Source organism: Hetaerina americana, unplaced genomic scaffold (assembly GCF_022747635.1).
Source record: "Hetaerina americana unplaced genomic scaffold, ioHetAmer1.1.p SCAF_9, whole genome shotgun sequence".
Taxonomy (NCBI): domain Eukaryota; kingdom Metazoa; phylum Arthropoda; class Insecta; order Odonata; family Calopterygidae; genus Hetaerina; species Hetaerina americana.
In genome coordinates, this window is record NW_027287538.1 from 15014802 (window position 1) to 15034784 (window position 19983).

The following is a 19983-nucleotide window of genomic DNA, read 5'->3' on the forward strand; positions in this document are numbered from 1 at the left end:
TCTGATGCTAACTCCGAGTTCACGTGGTTTTTAATATTCATCTTGGTATTTTATTTGCATAATCCACTGTCAAGTACCATATGTCTGCTGCTCAGCTGTTATATATATATATTTTATTCTCTCCTCCGTGTCATTAGATCGCAATAGAGAGAATGCATATCATATTGCACTTGAAATTAACGAAGTTCGGTGTCGAAGTTCGTTTCCGAGTTCCTGCCCGAATCCAAACGCGTGGAGTATTCACATTCAGGAAAGGTGTCGTACGTCCTTTCCCATGAAACATGTGGATTTTCGCGAAATATTAATATCCAGAAAATCATACCTCTTGAATTTCAGATTTCGCTTTCCATTGGTATTAAGATAGATTTTGCCCCAATAAACTACCACGATATCTTAAACGCTTTCACCAAGAGTACATCATCAATTGGAAATTCTCATAGATACCACCTTATTTTGACTAATTTGACTTTAAGCGAATATTTTATTATTAATGCAAAAATAGGGCTAAATAGAACTTTCTCTACAAGCCATCAAGACGACATGCATAAGAGGGAGTTAGATATCCAAACACTACGGTATTTAGCAATGATAAGCATCCAACATCATTTAACCACCGGCTAGCCATCACACGCAATATTTCGTTCAGTTATCGCCACTGATGGCAATGGCAATGGTATAAAGGGTTATTTACATGATGGGACGTCTTCAGACCAATTCATCATAGCTTCTTGCCGTAATTTCCTCGACCAAATTAATATCGCGGGGCACAAATAATACCTTCTGTTTGGCGTTAAATCAGCTCGTAATAATCGAATAGTTTTTAGCAAGTATCCAATCTCGATATATACAGTAGCCTCCACCCAGTGAGCTCAACAGTGATAAGTTTTCTGCTGTTCGTAATGATTCTTCACAAAATTTGAAGCTCTTCTATGACTCAATGCAACAATTACAGAGAGTAAAAAATCATTCGTCTTGACTCATCATAATTGTAAAAATCATCAGTGGATAACTCCGTAAAGCATTACTGTTGCGGAATCTCCCGTAGTTCCAAGGAACTCTTCTCTGACATTTACGAAATTGGGTCTTTATTCGAGCAGGAGTTTGAGCAGGGTCCCAAATGCTCGAAAACCATTCATGAAATAACCACTCCCAACCAATAATTAGAATGTGATCGTTTGTCACAAATCAACGGAATCTGCTTAAAAATTCTCCTAGTCAGAGGCTAATTTTCTTGTACCACTTGTAACTTTTAAGACTACGACGGAAGCTTGATGCGAATTTCAATGATTGATTACGAACAGTCGCACTCTTATTACCATTATAGAAGTGGTTGTTTTTAAACTTGATGAAAATATTTTTAGTATTTTTTCTGAAGAATATTCTAAATTTCAGGTGGTACCTCGTGCTTCTCCGGGCTTCATCCCAGTCCCTGACCCCAGCGTGGCGGGGTCGGGGGGTCGGGAGTGGGGGGCAGCGACGCGGCGGTCCCGGGGGGCGACGGGGAAGGAAGCGGCGCGTGTTGGAGGTGGGCGAGGGGAGCGACTCGCACGGAGCTCAAGAGGCGTCGCTGCCCCGGGAAGGCTTTTCGGCAAGCCCGGGTATCCCACGCTCCCCGGACCGACGAGAGGGGGAGGAGAGAGAGAGGTGGAAAGGTGGAAGGAGGGGGGAAGGGCTAGGATTTCGGGAGAGCTCTTTAAAACTGCTTCCCGCGTGCATCGTGGTGCCTTGTGCTCATGGAGGGGAGATCATTATTTCAATGGCCACGTCGTGCTGGAGAGTGCACGGATGAGGAGTTCCAAGAGGCCTGTTGACCTCCAGAGGCAGACTGGTAATTGTCTCAAAGAAATAGCGCCGAGAGTGGGAAGGGCGTCCGTCCACAGGGAAAAGGCAGAAGGCCACTTCCAGGTTCGCAATTTAGTTTACGGAGGCTATTTCAATAATCTTGGGAAAACAATTAATTGATACCTTCTTTCAATGGTTGTGAACCGATGCATATTAGTATAAATTAACTTATAACTGACGGGAAACACTTCCCGTAGATAGATAGAGGTCTTTATTTGGGCGAAATTGAGACCAAATGGTCCCTTCTTCCATTCCAGATTAAATAAGTGGGTAAAAATTGAGTTAATGAACCAAGTTCCGTTTTGGGTTTGAAAGAGGTAAAATTATCACTAAAATAAAGTGTTTCCTGAGAACTGGAATGTAATCTTAAGCTCTGTGGATATTCTCAGAGATTTGCGATGCATATAGTTTTAATTGTGGGATACTGAACTGCAAGATTTTGAGGTAATATCGCCGTGGCAATTTTATGGAAGTACTAGGTATGGTGGGCAAAGAGAGGGGTTTGTTGGGAGAAATCCTAAGAAGGGAAGAAAAATGGATGAAGGGCATATTGGTCAGCAGTGGGATGTTGAAGACCATAATAGAGAATGTTAGGCAAACGAGGAAAGGGCAGGAACAGTATACGGATGTTGGATGGGATGGAGGAAGGAAGGAAGTACACAGAGATGAAGAAGGACTTGATGTAGAGAATGTTGCTGGGCTGGGTTTTTTTAGGAATCACAAAATATTTATTTGATAGTTGTGTCCATCCAAAAACATACCTTAACCGGTAGATTACTAAATAAAATAAACATGACGAATCGGGTGAACTTCTATTTCAGAAACCATACATGTATATATTATGTTACGTATTCAACTGTGTTGAATGATTTCGCATATGGCAAATATTCGGTAGTTTGGTGAAGAATTAATTACCTGCCAGTGGAGTTCATTATAATTAATAAGTAAGAAAACACATTTACTTCTGTGCGGTAAATAAAACCGTCGGGTGGGCGGGTGTCCGGTGCATATTTGTAATATCAATGCATAGAATCGGAACCAGCGGAATGCCCGTTAATAGAATTTTGCAGAGTTAATGGAAAGAACGACGCTTTCCACATTCGGAATGGTTGGTTTGGACTGCCACGCACAATTTTTAGCCCTGACGCCGCCACTGCTGGTTGAAATTAATACCACTTTGAAATCGATCGCCACAAGCATTCGCCTGCCAGAGGGCTTGTCGCAACGTCCGTTTGAATAAATCGCCGTGACTACGTCAACAAAACGTGAGGAGAGAATGTGCCCTCGGTGCTCCGGGCGCATCGTCACGAGTTACGCCCAGCGAGAATGATTACCATGCGAAGGCAAAAGTTACGCTCGGCCAGAAAGCTTTTTGAACAATGGGCGTGACGGAACGCGGCGTAATATGAACCGCACCATCCCCCAAACCCTCCCCCTCTCTCTAACCCCTTCCCTCCGCACCCCTTCGCAGCAAATATCCTCATAATCCCATTAGGCAGTCAACTTTTTCGAGGGTTCGAACTTCACCCTTCATCCGTACGAGTTGCCGATGGGCAGAGGAAGGGAGCGGTGCGGATGGGGGAGGGGCGCGGAGGGGGCAAGGGGAGGCAGAGACTGGGTCTAGGGGTGCGGGATTAATGGCCGTGCAATAAATAGTATTAGATGAAAATTTCGTCGGCGGCAAGAATCCCGAACTCACGACGGAGATAAGGGACAGGGGAATGAATAGGAGAGTCTATGGAGAGATGAGGGCGATGAGGGGACGATGGTGCGCTGGATAGGATAGGAATGGGTTTTGGTCGGCGGGAGATGGAGCGGAATGATGGATGCTGTTGGGGCGGCAAGCGTGGCCCCGGGAGAGGGTCTCCCCCGTACCCCTGGGCTCCCCTTTCCCCGGAGAGAGGGGCCGGGGATGGGTGGAGGATGGATCCAATCACGCTCGGAGGAAGGAGTTGAAAGTTACCCCGGAGCCACCAGCCCGCAGACTGCTTAGTGAGACAAAATCGAATTATGAAAAGCACAGTGCTGACTCGAAAAAAGATAAAAACGAAACTCCACCCTAAAATCAGCGAGTATGAATACCTCACGAAAATCCTTAAGAATGAAGAAATACCCCATTTTTGTGGCGAAACAATTTTATTTGGAACGAAATAAACGACATGCTGTAATACTATTCCTCGCAACAGTATACCATGAGTTAACTTTACTGAACACACGTCATTCTTTGATTTCATTAATCCGAGGTTACAAAGCTTGAGTAAGAGCTCTATTTTCAATTAAATATAAGTGTATAAAGCATATTTGTTAAAACCTGTTAGTTTTACTCATTAGTACTCAAGCAGATGTTATTGCAAACTCTTCCACTACAAACCTCAAATAAAAACCAACGTCTTAGTTACTTTTATCTCAAAATTAACACAAAAATGTCAAATTGATCTATTTAGCAATGCCTCGGCTTAAATCCTTTCCTTGAACGTAAAAACGGATACATACTAGTATATCGCGTGATTTCTAGTTATGCAAGGTACATATTTGGAAGAATGTTTCAACTTCTAATAAAAATAATAAGAATGAAAGATCATTTGTTTTAAATGGACTTGAAGACATGCATGTAAAATGGAATTCACCTCAAATTCCTCATTCAGTAACGTTATTAAATTTTTAAATTTTGAACAAAAAGAATTTTTGTTATAGCAAAATGAATGAAAATGGTGAAATTAAAGCCTTAAAATTTTTGCGAATCATGAAATATCCCGCCATAATTCTACGCATTCATTTTTGGACAAGTGCAACAGTCATTAGAAAGATACTCACGGAATCATACGGACAATAAACTAGGAGGCTTTTTTAATGTTAGCGCGCCATTTAACACACGAGAAAGCGAAAGTTATTTTTTTATAAAATAAATTTAATAATAAAGGAAAGAATCCTCGTTGTTTATCTAATGAGGAAAATTATAATTTCAAAAACACTTTGCTCAGGAAAATCGCCCTTTTCACTCGACATTGTGTGCACAATTTGAGAGTGGGAATTTCCAAGTCAAACGGACACCCTCCTGTCTGCTACACCAGTGGACATGAGCCGCAGTCACCTCAAAACCATCTCGGCCGATTGGCATGACGTCCGGAACGGGAAGGGGGCTGAAGGGGGGGAGGGGAGCGAGGGAAAGCTTATTCCATTGAGCAAGTGGAGCGCACTAGGCGATGGGCGATGAAGCGCCACGTCAATCCCAGAAAATCCACTTTGACATCTTGGAAAATTACGTAAGACCGCCGAACGAATACTAAGGAGAGAGCAATGACTACTATCGACGACCGCTAAGCTCTACTGCTCATTTCCACCCTAACTCGATCGTTAAGGAGGTAATGTGTAACCCTTTCGGGCGTATAAAATGCTGTGGTATAAAATAAAAAAAGTGCATTGGCGGTATATAAGCAAGGAGTACATTCTTATAATATGGATTGTGGTTTTAAGATTTGAAAACTTCAACATTAATGGTTCATGAACTTTTAGCAAAGGTATTTAAGTGATAAAAATGCCAAAATTCCCTTCAATTCACATTACCGTATTGGAAGAACGATAAATTCCTTTACATATATATTTTCCTCAAGTTCTGTCCATTCGAGGTAGCTCAAAATCTTTCATTATTTATATAAGATATTAAAGTATACTTTATTTTTAATTTAATATTATACATATATATATATATATATATATATATATAATATATATATTGTCCATCATTTGAAGACTTCCGAGTTACCTAAACCGGTAGAACAGTTTACATATCTCGGAAGTGTTTTGTACCAACACGGTCAAAGTAGTAGGGACGTAAGGGGAAGAATTGCCCTAGGCAAAGGGGCTTTCACAAGGGGGAGGGAGTTGATGACAGGGACGTTGAGTAAGGATATCAAGGAAAGACTCGTCAAAACTTTGATATGGAGCGTAGCTATGTACGGCGCGGAAACGTGGTCATTGAAGCAGGAGAATAGACGTAGACTGGAGGCTTTTGAAATGTGGGTGTGGAAAAGAATGGAGAAGGTGAAATGGACAGAGAAGAAAACAAATGAGGAAGTACTTGGTATTGTGGGTGAAGAGAGGTATATGTTGGGAGAAATCCTTTGGAGGCAGGAAAAGTGGATGAAGGGGTTATTGGCCGGCAGTGGGATGTTGAAGACTATGATAGAGGGGAGAATGTTAGGCAAACGAGGAAAGGGAAGGAACAGGATAGGGAAGTTGGACGGGATGAAGGGAGAAAGAAGGTTCTCAAAGATGAAGAGGGACCTGATGTAGATGTTTTGCTAGGAGTCACAAAATATTTATTTAGGAGCTGTGTCCATCCAAAAACCTACCTTAACCGGTAGATTACCTAATATATACAGGTATATATATATATATATATATATATATATATATATATAGTCTGGGATACCCCGAATCCTAAAGCACGCCTCTCAAGATACTCTTTGATACATTTTTAGTGTCTCTAATCTAGCATCCCTCCCTCCAACACTCCAATCAAACTAAAGACAATAGAGCCAGTATGCGTCTGGATTCTTGATGCTTCGAATGAGCCAGGGAATGCTTAATTAAACTGAATTAATTAAAATTAATAAAACTGAAATTTATTACCCCACCCTCCCGATATTTTCATTTCTCCTTCACTTCCAAAACCATACATATCAAATTCCAAGTAACAGCGGGAGATGCCGCAACAGTTACTTTTAACGGAGTCATCCGCTATTATCCATTTCAATGCAACAATTTCAGAATGTAAAAATAATTCACCTTGACTGGGATACGAACCCGGATCCCTCGATGTCCGGCCGAGTGCTTTATCCAGTTAAGTTATCGAGGCGTCCTCGAAGACTCTGAAATCTTGACATTCCGGTTTATAAACCATAAACACAGTAATCAACCATTAAGATCAGTTTAGTAGGTGACGTTAGAGTTCACCCAGTACTAAACCCGATGTCGTATGAAGTTCACACAGTTAATTCAGGAGTTCAAAGCTCTACACCTGGAATACCGCGATCCACACATATATCTGGCCTGAGGGCCCGGGTTCGAATCCTGGCCAAGCAACTCTGGGCTTCTGCGGCACCACCCAAGCTATGTGACTTTTCGGGTACCAGATCCTTCTGGGAAACCATAACCGGCACAGGGCACAGGGAAAGGAACTTACCCCTATATACACATGTAACTTGGACAGCAACAAACAATATAAGAACACATAAAAAGATCACTCACACGTTATTTCTTGATCATTTCGACGGAATTCAGCTCCGTCTTCATCGGAAGAGATATTACTTCTATCGCTTCCGATGAAGACGGAGCTGAATTCCGTCGAAATGATCAAGAAATAACGTGTGAGTGATCTTTTTATGTGTTCTTATATTGTTTGTTGCTGTCCAAGTTAGTTATTCAACACTTCCGTGTTACTCCGACGAAATCATCTATATATATATATATATATATATATATATATATATATATATATATATATACACATACATACATACATACATACGAGGGTCATCCGGAAAGTAGTACCCGTTCGTGAAATAAAGACACAAAAGTAAATATTAACAAACATAAAAAATTTTATTTGAAAGAGGATACTTTAAACTACTTCTCAACATAATCTCCAAGCAAATTAAGGCATTTGTCATAACGTGTGACAAGTTTCTGTATTCCTGCTGCATAGTCCTTCGCCGCCAGCTCATTGAGATACGCGAGGGACCCATCTTGCACAAATTTTTGCATAATGCAGATGGTGTTTAACCATTTCATGAACAATTGTTCGAGAAACATTGGGAAAATGCTCACAGATGTCATCAATTGTGACGCGCCGATCGTTCCTCACGAATTCGTCAACTGAGCTCACCAGTTGGTCTGTAATGACAGACGGTCTCTCCGAACGCTCATCGTCGTGTGTGTTCCCCCTCCCCATGTTGAAGTTGCGACACCACCGCCGAACAGACGACTCGTCCATTACATTGTCTCCATACACCTCCTTTAATTGGCGATGAATATCACATGGGCGAACGTTTCTTGCATTGAGGAATTTAATCACTGCCCTCACTTCACAACTGGCGGCGTTCTCAATTTTTTTAAACATTGTAAACAATCACAGAAACAACACAGGCAATGCTAGCGTCACGCAACTTGGCTCAGAGAAGGCAGACAAGCCACTGAAGCTATCTGACCTCGTCCAGCGGCTACTCGCGTCGTCAGCACTTCATGCGGCACGAACGGGTACTACTTTCCGGATGACCCTCGTGTGTGTATGTATGTATGTATGTATATATATATATATATATATATATATATATATATATATATATATATATATATATATATATATATATATATATATATATATATATATATACACATATGCGTAAACACACACACTGAAAATATGATTCATATTTACGTCGATATTCTTCATCGAATTCTGGAGCATTCCAGCTTGACAACGAATGATGCCATATCTAGAATTTTTTCCTGAGCTGCTTTCCTCCTTCTTGTCCTACTTATTCAGAGCCGTGCGGATTACTGACACCCTCTGCTACTTACCCTTTCGGTGAACTGTCGAGTTAATTGTATCCACTAGATCCACTGTCCTAAATCTGCCGTCCGTCTCACTCCCCCATTACAAACCGCCCACGACCCAGAAACCTTACTGGGACTCTGCGGTCTCGGGAGTATTGTTAAGAGGCCATTCATGCTGGGGCACTTGCTTGCAAAGGTCTCACTCACTCAGTATTTTCAAACCAGTCCGCACGCGCCTCTGCCAAGTCAATGCGTCATTGACGTTTCATTTGTTGCAAATGGGAAATTAAGAACGGCAAGCGTCATTTCCTTGAGAAACCGGCAAGATCTGCATTCATTGTCCGCAGATTTGACGAATTTTAGCTATCATAATTAAGTGAAATTGAGAGTCAAACGAATGGGATAATGAAGCACGTGCAATAATTTCTCACTTAGCACCACAACCCAGTGAAACTAAGGTCCTTTTTACTGTCGGCTTAACATATTATCGCCAGGGATTAATAATAGGCAATTAGAGCAGTCTAAACTCCAGTGTTAAATCAGGTTTAATCAGAGAAATTCAAGAGACGGCAGAGAATATGAGAAGAAAATTTTGGCGCAACGATAAAATTTGAAGTAGGTGAAAGGGTTTCTTGAATCGGAGGACTTCTTAACTTTCTCCAGAGGTATTTTGCACCAAATAAGTGAAAGGGTACTGATTGCGGAATTTTCAATGGACTGCTTATAAAATGCAAGTTAAAATAATGAGAACTCGTAAGAAAGTTGTAAGTTAGGATAATTTAAAATAATTAACCATTTTCAGGAAATTTTGTTTTAAAAAATTTATTTAGTATTCCATTTAAAAAGTAACATTGGCTTCGTATCATCTCAATAGCCTTATGAACATTTAAATGAAAAGAGAAATACCGATGAATTGAAAAATTGATTACTGGAAAATTATACTGTCGTAGAAATTGTATACGCATTTAGGAATAAACAAATTGGTGGCATGAAAAATTTACCTTACGCTTATTTTTACGTATTAAATTGTAATAGAATGTTAATATTTAAATTCACACACTTTCAATTTTGGTGAAGTGGCATTATGAATGGCCAAAAAGTAAGCCACATGAATTGCTATGTAATACCGTAGTGTGACTAACATAAATCTACCACAGCGGAATCCAGTTCGTTCGGAATTATTAGTTGAATTATGAGATTTTATGCTGAATCAGGAAGTGAAGCAACTCGAGCAAGGTATTAATTAATTGTTAATCCTTTAATGGAATGAGGGCTAAAAGGTAACTTTATATTTGATTTCAGTAATTATTGAATGAGTGAATGAACACACAGATGCCCACACACGCCAAACCACAAAACCAGGCACACATAGCAGCACCCGGACACACACGCACATATATGTACGTTAAATGAAAAGTGATCATAAATTGATTGATCCGATAAATTTTTTGTGGAAAATTTGTAAAAAATGGTACGACCTCATATCAAAAATATTTTACTGAAGATTTCGCTAATTCGATTGTTTGATTTTTCTAAGATTAGCTTATAACTAATTTTTGTGTGGCCTTCCAAACTGGAAAATAATATCATTGATATTTTATGGTTTTTTATAGCTCAAAATTCGATAAAAATAGAAATTATTGATGTGAGCAAAGATTTATAATGGCAAAATCTATTCGAGATGCACAATTTCCTGGAGTAAGGTTGCTGAAAATCCGAGTGGGAGACAAAGAACGAAATCCAATATACGTGCGACAAGAATTGGTCTTATTTTAGCGCATGCTCTAGACCGCAATAAAACTAGGGCAGTGTTTGTAGGACGCCGACTACACAGCAAAATCCCTTCCTTACATCTCACTCCGCGCGTTGTCACTGAAGTGGGGATACGCCGACATACCGCATCAATACGGGTGAACTGGAATGACCTATAGGAGTGTTTTCTTAAAATCTCTCACTTAAATAACTAAGATTTAGAATTTTTGGCTAGAAATTCATGTATAAAAATTATTTATGGCAACAAATGTCCCATGAAAAAAATGTTTCACAGTGGGCACACAAACTAAGAGGGTTATTATTATAGACAGAGAGAGAAAGGGATGCCATAACGGTCTTCCCCCATAGTTTTATCTCTATCCGGAATTACATATTTGCATCCTACAGCGGTGAACCTACACTCTGCGCCTACAACAACCGATTACTTTTCTCCCTCTTACCCCTTCCACTCTCCCAATGTAAGATATAAATATTTTACGTGAAATATATTAATAATGTCGCCGTGACATATTCTAACACTTTCGACGGTAATATTTTTTCAATTAAGCTCTATTTTGGATTTTCCTTACCGCATTAACTCTAAAAAAACTTGTTATGGTGACTGTTTTTATTAAATTATTAACTGGGAATTTATGTTTTGATAAATTTTCCACGTCAATTGCGACGATTTATTTTTATTGCTATATTATTTATTCACTTTACACTCAACTGTCACTTGGTGTTTCAAATTAAATACAATAGATTCAGACATGGATTTTTCAATGCATTTCAATCATTTAAATGTTAAATCACGAAAGAATCAATTAAATTATATGACGAGGATTCTCAATCTTCAGAGATCAAACATAAAAATCATAATATTTAGATAAAAACAGACCCGTGAGATGTTCTACTAATACGTGTATTCTACCAATCGTTCAAATAAATATCTTTGAGGAGAAAAAATTAACCAACTGCAATTTTCCCGTTCATTCCCGCTTTTCCCTCGTTCCGCACTCGAAATTGCACCCTTATCCTCCTTTCCTACAGCACAAGTCTAGAGACGTGATTATAGTTTCGATCCATATCACAGTGATTTAGAAGTTCAGCGAACATCTACATATTGAGAAACCCTTAAAAAAAGGCAGCCCCGCGATGGTTTGACTACTCTTTTGACCCAAATGTGCAACGGCATCCCTCCGTATTTTTTCCCTTAGCTCGCGATCATATTTGGGGCGGTCAGCGAAGGAGTCCGCGAGTTTATTAGGATGGGGGTGGGTCAGCACACAAGGTGGTGGGAATGAGGAATGTCGGAGAATGAGGGGCGGACAGGAGAAGGAAGGGGTGGGTAAACAGGTAACCCAATAGGGTGCGAGGGGGGGTTGGGCGAAGGGAAGGAAGGATTTTAGGTCTGAGGGAGGAGGGTGAACTAATATCAGGGTCGAACACACCTAGGGCTTCTTCGGGTAGGAGCAACTGGACAGAATGCAATAGCTACCAGGCTCTTCACTCGGCCAGCGTCTTAACTCGCACTCAAAAAGGTGTCAAATTGAAATGAGAAATGGTGCGAATAAAAGAACTAGTCCAAGTAGGAGACCGATGATGTTGTACATGCCCTTCTTAAATTGAAATTGAGTCTCCCCCCCACTCCCGTCTCTCGTCATACCCTGGGTAATCTGCAATTTCGTTGCAAAACTGATAGAGTATGACTTCGAGCAACAAAAGACGGTTGGAGGGTATTTCTACACGTATGGGTGTACACACACACATATATATATATATAGATGTGTGTACATATATGTTTACATGTAAGTATAGGAATATATGTATCCATTTAAAATGGACAGGGATGCTCTAACGAAAACTTAACTATTACTGTATATATTTTCGAAAGATAGCTTGTATTCTTGCTCAATGAGATGCGTTACAAAAGAAATCAAGAAGTTAACCTAAGCAGGATATTTAGGGAAGCACGGAGGAAAAAAATTATTTTGTGCGATGGATGCCAATATAAATTTTTTACTGTAAGCTATCCGAATGTTTATACATTATGATGGCGATGAACAGAGTGAAAACATTTTATCTCTACCGCAACCAATACCATTTTATATTCATCTCTACTAAAATAAATAAAGACATATCGAATTTCATATGGGAATTCGTCTAAAGTGGTTACTTTCGTCTTCGATCTTGCCTTTCATCGCGCACACAGTAGCCCAGATCTCTGTTGACCAATCCCATTCTTCCTTTCTCCCGTTACAACGGCCTTTCAATTAAGCCCTGCCTTATCGCTCGGGAACGTAGCTTTCCAACCACTCTCTAATCTTTCCAGTTTTCCCAGCCACCCACCTCATCGCCTTTCCCGCTCTTCCCATCAGCTCCTAACTTTAGGGCTCCGTCAGTCTCTGAGGGCTGCCTCTTTTACGGCTCTCAGTCATTCGAATTTGACCTCTTTGCCGCTACGTGGCAAATATCGCAAACCTCCCACTTCCCGTGAACTTTAACCAGTTCCCTAGAGGCATTAATCCATCACTTCAGACATAAATCTGCTTGAGGGACCTAAAGCCAAAAATCGCAGAGACTAAGGATTATTTTTGCACCGAACACAATATAACGTTTCGTATGCGATAGATCATTAAAAAAGCCATTTCGTTTTATATACGTTATATTAATTCACTTAAGGCGAGAATATTTTTAAAAAATATCAATTATTTTTTCTTATGAAGTACAATATTAGATCACATTAAAAAAATATATTCAAAATGAGTCAAAAAAAACGCGAGCTTATTCATAACATTTAATACGAGGATCTCAATGGGTCCAAGCTTGGAAAATAGAGTGGTAATGTTTTCTATCAACACGTTTTGCTGATTGCTAATCATCTTATTTCGTACCCATATTTCATATTCAATCATTATAACGCCAGCTGTCAGTTTAGGTTCTTATAACCTAGAAAATATTAGTGTTATTTACACAGATTAAGTATTCAAGCTTCAACAACACTTAACTTTCCTCTTGTCATATTATTTTTACGTTACACGAATACCGAGTTAGAATTTCATAGGAAAGCAATACAACACGAAGTTTCACATACATAAAGAGTTAATACTCATGAAAAAATATAACACGGGTAATTTAAGCGAAAAATTAGCAATTTTGTAACACAATACATAAAACTGGAAACATAGGCAATGAAATGCATACGAGTATCGACATTGCTTTCATAGGTGAGTTTTGGAAATAAAATTAGTTCCATTTTGATTTTTGAAAATCTTAATTATTTTTAATTTCCATATTCCTCTACCAATACTATTTTAACTATTTTTAGTTGGCCCTGTAGGCAAACACATATGCCATTCATTTCAATATTTCATTTTATCGGGTAGCAATTTAGTCTCGGTTAATCATTTTCTGAAATTATTTGGGATTGCATTTTTAAATATGTATTTGGCGCCTTTTGAACTGAATCGATCCCATTCTACATAAAACGAAAATATTATAACAGCAACGTTCTGGTGGTAATTTCTTTCAAAACATTCCGCTTTTTCGCATGAACTAGGTGTGAAAAATATTTCAAACTTTCCACATTACACCTATGAAATGCTGTATTTAGTGCCGCATATAATTGCCTACGTATTGCTCGCGAAAAAGTTCCGCTACGGTCATTTAAATCTACTTCCATACAAAATATTCGAACATATAAAGTTTATTTTCGTCATCGCAGGTATCCATTTTTCGTATTTTTGAAAGAAAAAATAAGGCCATAGGAGTAAGTGCCATGGAAAATGTACATTTAATAAGCATCCTTATTTTTATCATCAAATTTTGTTTACAACTCGAAATTGCATGAATCCTTGCCAAAGTTTCAAAATGTGATAAAGGTCAATGCTATTTGAAAAGAGTCCGATTATCAATCCATACCATTGCTGATGAATACTTTATGAGAAAAAACGCAAAAAAAAAATAATTGAGGAATCAATTAGCATATGTAAATTTACCTGCTTTTTTCTTTATTTATTTACCCATACCGACCATTAATATATACCATTACCATGAAATTCTTTGAAGAAGTACTTTAATATTATCAAAGTTATGTTTTCTTCTCCCTCAACATGAGCGGCGTTGGAGGGGGTCAAGCATATTAAGATTTATGTAGCTGCTAAACGAGAGCCAGAAGTCGTAGTCCGAGCTTATAAATATAAAAATAAATTGTATTTACCACCTCAATCACAACCTGCCCGCCTAAATTTAGGGGCTAAAATAATGCTCTGTTGAGCAACTTGCATGGTGCTCTGACAAAGAAACGGTGCGGTGTGATCACCAAAGGCATCCTTCTTTTCACCGACAACGCACCTACTCACTCATATCGAAGTGTGGTTGGGGAATCAAATCAATGTGGCTTTGATATGCCGCCACATCCGCCATATTCACCCGATTGTGCCCCAAGGAACTTTTTTCTTATTCCCGGGCCACAAAAAAACCCATTGCGAGTTCGAAGATTTGATGACACAAATGAAGTCACTCAAGAGATAGAAGAATGATTTTTGAAGCAATCTGCTGAGTTCTACATTGATAACCTTTCAAAGGTCAAGAGATACTCTGAGAAATTCATAACTCTGGATGGTGACTTTGTAGAAAGGTCTTATGAAGGTAAAGTAAAAAAAAATAGTTTCTATTTCGATTATTTTTTAGATTTAATCAAAACTTTAAGATACGCCCCTCGCATACATTCAGGTGGTAAATGAGGAGAATAATATTTAGGACGTGTTCTTTACGTCAAATTGTTGCATGAGGTCAACAAGGCTATGCAATAGTTTTCCCGCTAATTAAGACGTCTAAAATATATATCAGAGGAGGAGGGAATACAATGCAGGAGGTAATAAAAGTAATATATTTGAACACATATAAATATATTATATTGGAATAAATAGTCTATGCCTCCGCAGAGCTAAATTGAGAGAAAAAGGATAACTTGTTATCTCAACCAAGCATTAACTAAAGTTAGCAAACCTAAATGTGGATGTGAAGTTACACTGTGAGATGGTTTGAGTACATTTTGGAGAGTTTTTGGGTGTAGATAGGGCAATAACGGAAACGTTTATTGAGAACGAAAAAAATAGTTAAGAGAAAGTGTCAAGGAAGAAATGAAATTCTCTTGGAAATTTGCTTAAAGAATAATATAGAACGTATAGAATAGACAGATCTTGGGTGTTTACCTTGTGTAATAAAAGATACAGGAAGGATATTGGGAATAATTATTTTGAATTAAGTGACTAAGGATAATAATAGAAGCTGAAGGAAGGGAGACTTTATAGGTTGCTTTCATATTTATGGAGGTTAACGAGTGTTTCGTAGATTAGTTCGAGAACCAGCATGGAGAACCTCAAAATACAATCCAAACATTTATCACAGCACGCGGGTTTCCAAGAGATTGTCAATAAAAAAGATAGGCAATATCCTGAAAAATAGGTTTCAGTGATCAACTTTCATCATTATGAGGTTCAAGACTATTTCTTTTCATCGGTAAATTATCAATTTCTCTCCCATAAATTAAGCTAGTTTTAAATGAAAATTCATCTACATAAATACACCCTATAAGCGGTGGCAGACATACATACTTTTGCTAACTGTTTACACGGCTCCTTAAAATGTGATTCAAGTAAACCAAATGGTGAGGTAATATTGAGGGATATATTTGCCATTCAAATTAATCTTCCATTATTTTTAACAATATCCTACATGCATATAATGCTATGATAAACCCAAAGTTCTTTGGTACAAGGGCATGGTGGAATAATACACGGCTGAGGCGAAGAGTAGAGGAGGCAAAGCATTAACCTAATTTGCTTGCAAAAAGAGTCATCATGCCGATTTCATCCAGTCAATACTGAGAGAAACGGTTATGACGAGTATGAATTAGGGTCTTTGAGGCATACATTTGCAACCTTTACAAACGAAATACTTCTGCTTGGGGATTTGTATGAACTTTGTGGCGAAATTTATTGACCACGTCCCACGAGTTATTATACTCAATTTTTTCTTCTGCTTCACTATTACCCTCGGCAAAGAATTATTAAAAAAACTAAATAGTTTACGAAGTACACCTATTAGTATATTAATAAATAAAGTCTTTTAGTTGCTTGAAATCATTAATAATATCGGGAATTTTTTTATTATTTAAGTTTTTACAAACTTTCATAAAGAACGAAGAAATAATCAAAGGCTTTGCGTTTCTACTGGAGAGAGTTTATTACTTTCGACTGATTTCGCTACACTAAAGCATCGTCTGGGCTTACCACAGTGTAGCGAAACAAGTTGACAATAATAAATTCTTTCCTGTGGAAACGCAGTGTCTTTGATACTTTCCTCGTGCTTTGCAAATAGATTTCCTCAAGGTATCAGCCTCCACCATCTCTCAAATCAAATTTTGATAATTTAATCTTGTACATACAATGAAATCAATCGTACTCTTACTAGTATTTTGTTATTGTTTTATCACGTCACTTAACACACCGATATGGCAATATTTTTCTATGTAAACTGAGTTATTCAGAAGAAGATGGTATTTTTCAAATGCCTTTTATCTTTATCCCCGAAAATCAATATGGATTTAAAGAAACCGAACTACAACTGAATGCATTAGCATCACAATAGTAAGAAAGTGAATATTTGATAAAGAGTACTTTAAGTAAGGTTCCTAATGAAACCGAAATAATCCGTTTGGAAATGTTTGTGAGGAATCATAACTACCTTGCATTCATAGCCTGTATTTATTCATAAAAAGATAATATATAATATGCGCAATAGGAGAAACTCACTTCGCTTCAGTACGTGATGGGAATATTATGGGACTAGACTGGAACGGATATACAAATATTTTCACCTATATATGAAATGTAAGGCGTGCAAATTGAAGCTGTTCGGAATGCATGATTTTTTTGAACCAGTATAACCGTTTGCTGACATGTAAATTTACATAACCTCACCCAACTAACGGTTTCTTTCGCGAACATTTCCAATACATGAACAGGTAACCTATTACCTGACGTGTATAAATCCCAAAAAATTGCTTCACTGAGCATATTGCAGTCCTTATACTATCGGTTTAATAAATGCTTTCCATGATCATTGTAATTATTTCTTCAATTCAATATTTTAAACATTCTACGAGAAAACTTTACATTTTTACAAAAAAAAGACTCATAAATTCAAGAGATTTTGAAGATAAAAAATACGCAGAGGGTACCAATCCGTTGATTTGAACTGCGTATTTACCGGATCGTCTTTATGTACCAATCTCTTAGCTCCTCCTATTCCATTCTCATTTAATCTTACTCATCAACATCTAATTTGCATTCTTGCTGTATCCCTTCACTGTCCTTCTCAGCGCGAGTCTTTTTTTTCAATTCCAACTCTCCCACTGCCCTCTCCCGGTTTGAATTGGAGTTTCTCCCCTCCGCCCCAACCAATCCTTCATCCCGCCCCACCTTCCCATCAAATGGCAGCCGGCGAGCGAACGCCTATTTCCCGAACCCCCATCACCCTTTTCTGCTCTTCTGTTTGCGGAGAGGAAGAAATCAGTTTTTCATTAGTCCTTCGCATGCAGTCGATGTCAGCGCCCTCATCTGAGAGTGAAAGGAGATTTAATCGGAATACCAAAAGAAATGCCGATGCCGTTGGACGAGCGGACGGGCGACTGCTGAATAGCGCCCGCCGGGAAATCATTCTGCAATTGAGACGGGGAAAGGCCTGATTGCACCATTTGATCAGCTTAATCAAAGGGCGCTCATATTTGATAAGAGATCACTAATGACATTTTTTACGAATATTGAGCGTTTAATATATCATATGTTTTTTACAACATAGTATGTCTCATTCTTAATAAATCTAATGCGTTCAAGAAAATCTGAGTTGATTATAAAGAAGTGTTATTCGAGGCAACGGACAAGCCCAAATGCACGTAAATCACTTGGAGTTATTTTAACTGAAACCATACGCATGGTATAAAAAATTTCTACAGTTGGATGAGCCTTCGATTGATTTACATCATTAAACTCCACCTAATGACTGAAAATAGTTAAGTCACACGCTATTTCGTTTACTTTAATGCGTGAAATTCTACTTTTTTCCAGACGATTAAGTAATTAATGAGTGAATTTAAAGTTTATACACGATTAAATTACCGTGTACACTTACGATTTAGCCCAAGTCCGACCATCTCCAAGATTCACATTGTACTTACCTGTAAAAAAATAAAATGACAATATTATCAGATGGAAATTTTGCATGCCATTACATAAAATACGCTACACTTTCAGTTTAAGATTAATATCACCCAAAGTAAATCGTATGACTCAATGATGATGCAAATTGACCTTATATATACCTGTAAAACACAATATCTTAGGAATCTTAATAAAATCACAAAGAAAATTTTTTATCAAGAATGAATTGCTAAAACTCATCAACATTAGGCATTGAGTCCTATACACTAGTTTTTAAGTGCATTAAATTTATTATGGATTCGTGTAAAATTTAAACTTAACTCCAATTCTTTTACAAAAATTGATGTTTCCATTGAATTAGACTCATTAATGAGCCAAGATTACATAAAAAGGGACATATAATTTTGCAGGCTAAATTTTAAACGTTATAAGAAAAACTCAATCTGTTCTTAATCACTGCAAATAAATTCGACAACATAATATAACAGAAATACCGCTTTACTCTATTAATTTTGTGGCTAATGTAAATCTAAAATTAATGTATTTCAGGTCGGGCAAAGCCATGGCTATTTCACATGTTTGTTAATAAAATGACTCTTGGTTGTTAAAAAAATCAAATGTTTATTATTAAAAAGTAATTATTAAAATTTATTGCATAACTAATTGATTATTATTTTGGGCATATAATTGCGTGTAGAGAGGTAGAAAAGATTTGGAGCTAAATCATGAAAATTGTGAAATTTAAGTAACTGGCTAGGGGCAGTCTACAATTATTAATTATCAATTATTGCAAAAAGTCCGTACTCATTAGAAAACAACACTACCAGTAGAGCATATATATATATAAATATATATATATATGCATATATATACATATATACACACATATATATACACATATATATATATATACACATATATACATATATATATATATATATATATATATATATATATATATATATATATAAATAGACATATATACACATATATACACACATATATATATACATATATATACACATATATACACACATATATACACACATATATATATACACATATATATATACACATATATATACACATATATACATATATATATACACATATATACATATATATATATATATATACACATATATACATATATATATACACATATATACATATATACATATATACATATATACATATATACATATATATATATATATATATATTTATATTTATATTTATATGTATGTGTTGGTGTATGTGTGTGGGTCGCGGTAGTCCAGGGGGTAGAGCGTTGAACTACGGACCTGCGCAAGAAAAATTTGCTTCAGAAAACCACACCTAGTTTCATTTAGATTAAGTAAACATTAGGATAAGTGTAATTAATAACTCGTCCATTGAAATATGGAATTTCTGACCAAAAATTTCCACAGATTTTATGGGTTACTGTAAGCTGAATGTCCCTCCCTCGTAAATTCGATGGAATAACTAATGTCTCCCAGGAATACTGAGGGTAAAGTTCTCTCCAAGGTTCAATGCGAACATCTTCTAGCCGAATACTGTCACTGTGAATTCAAGATGAGGTGAAAGCAAACTCTAGATCCCTCGC

The 19983-nt window shown here is 37.6% G+C and overlaps 1 protein-coding gene across 2 annotated transcripts in view; it reads right to left on the reverse strand.

Annotated features, from left to right (window-relative positions):
* The window catches only part of Calx (sodium/calcium exchanger 3), a 379471-nt gene that overhangs the window by 179284 nt on the left and 180204 nt on the right, over positions 1–19983 (reverse strand). The gene's annotated exons all lie outside the window — the stretch shown is intronic.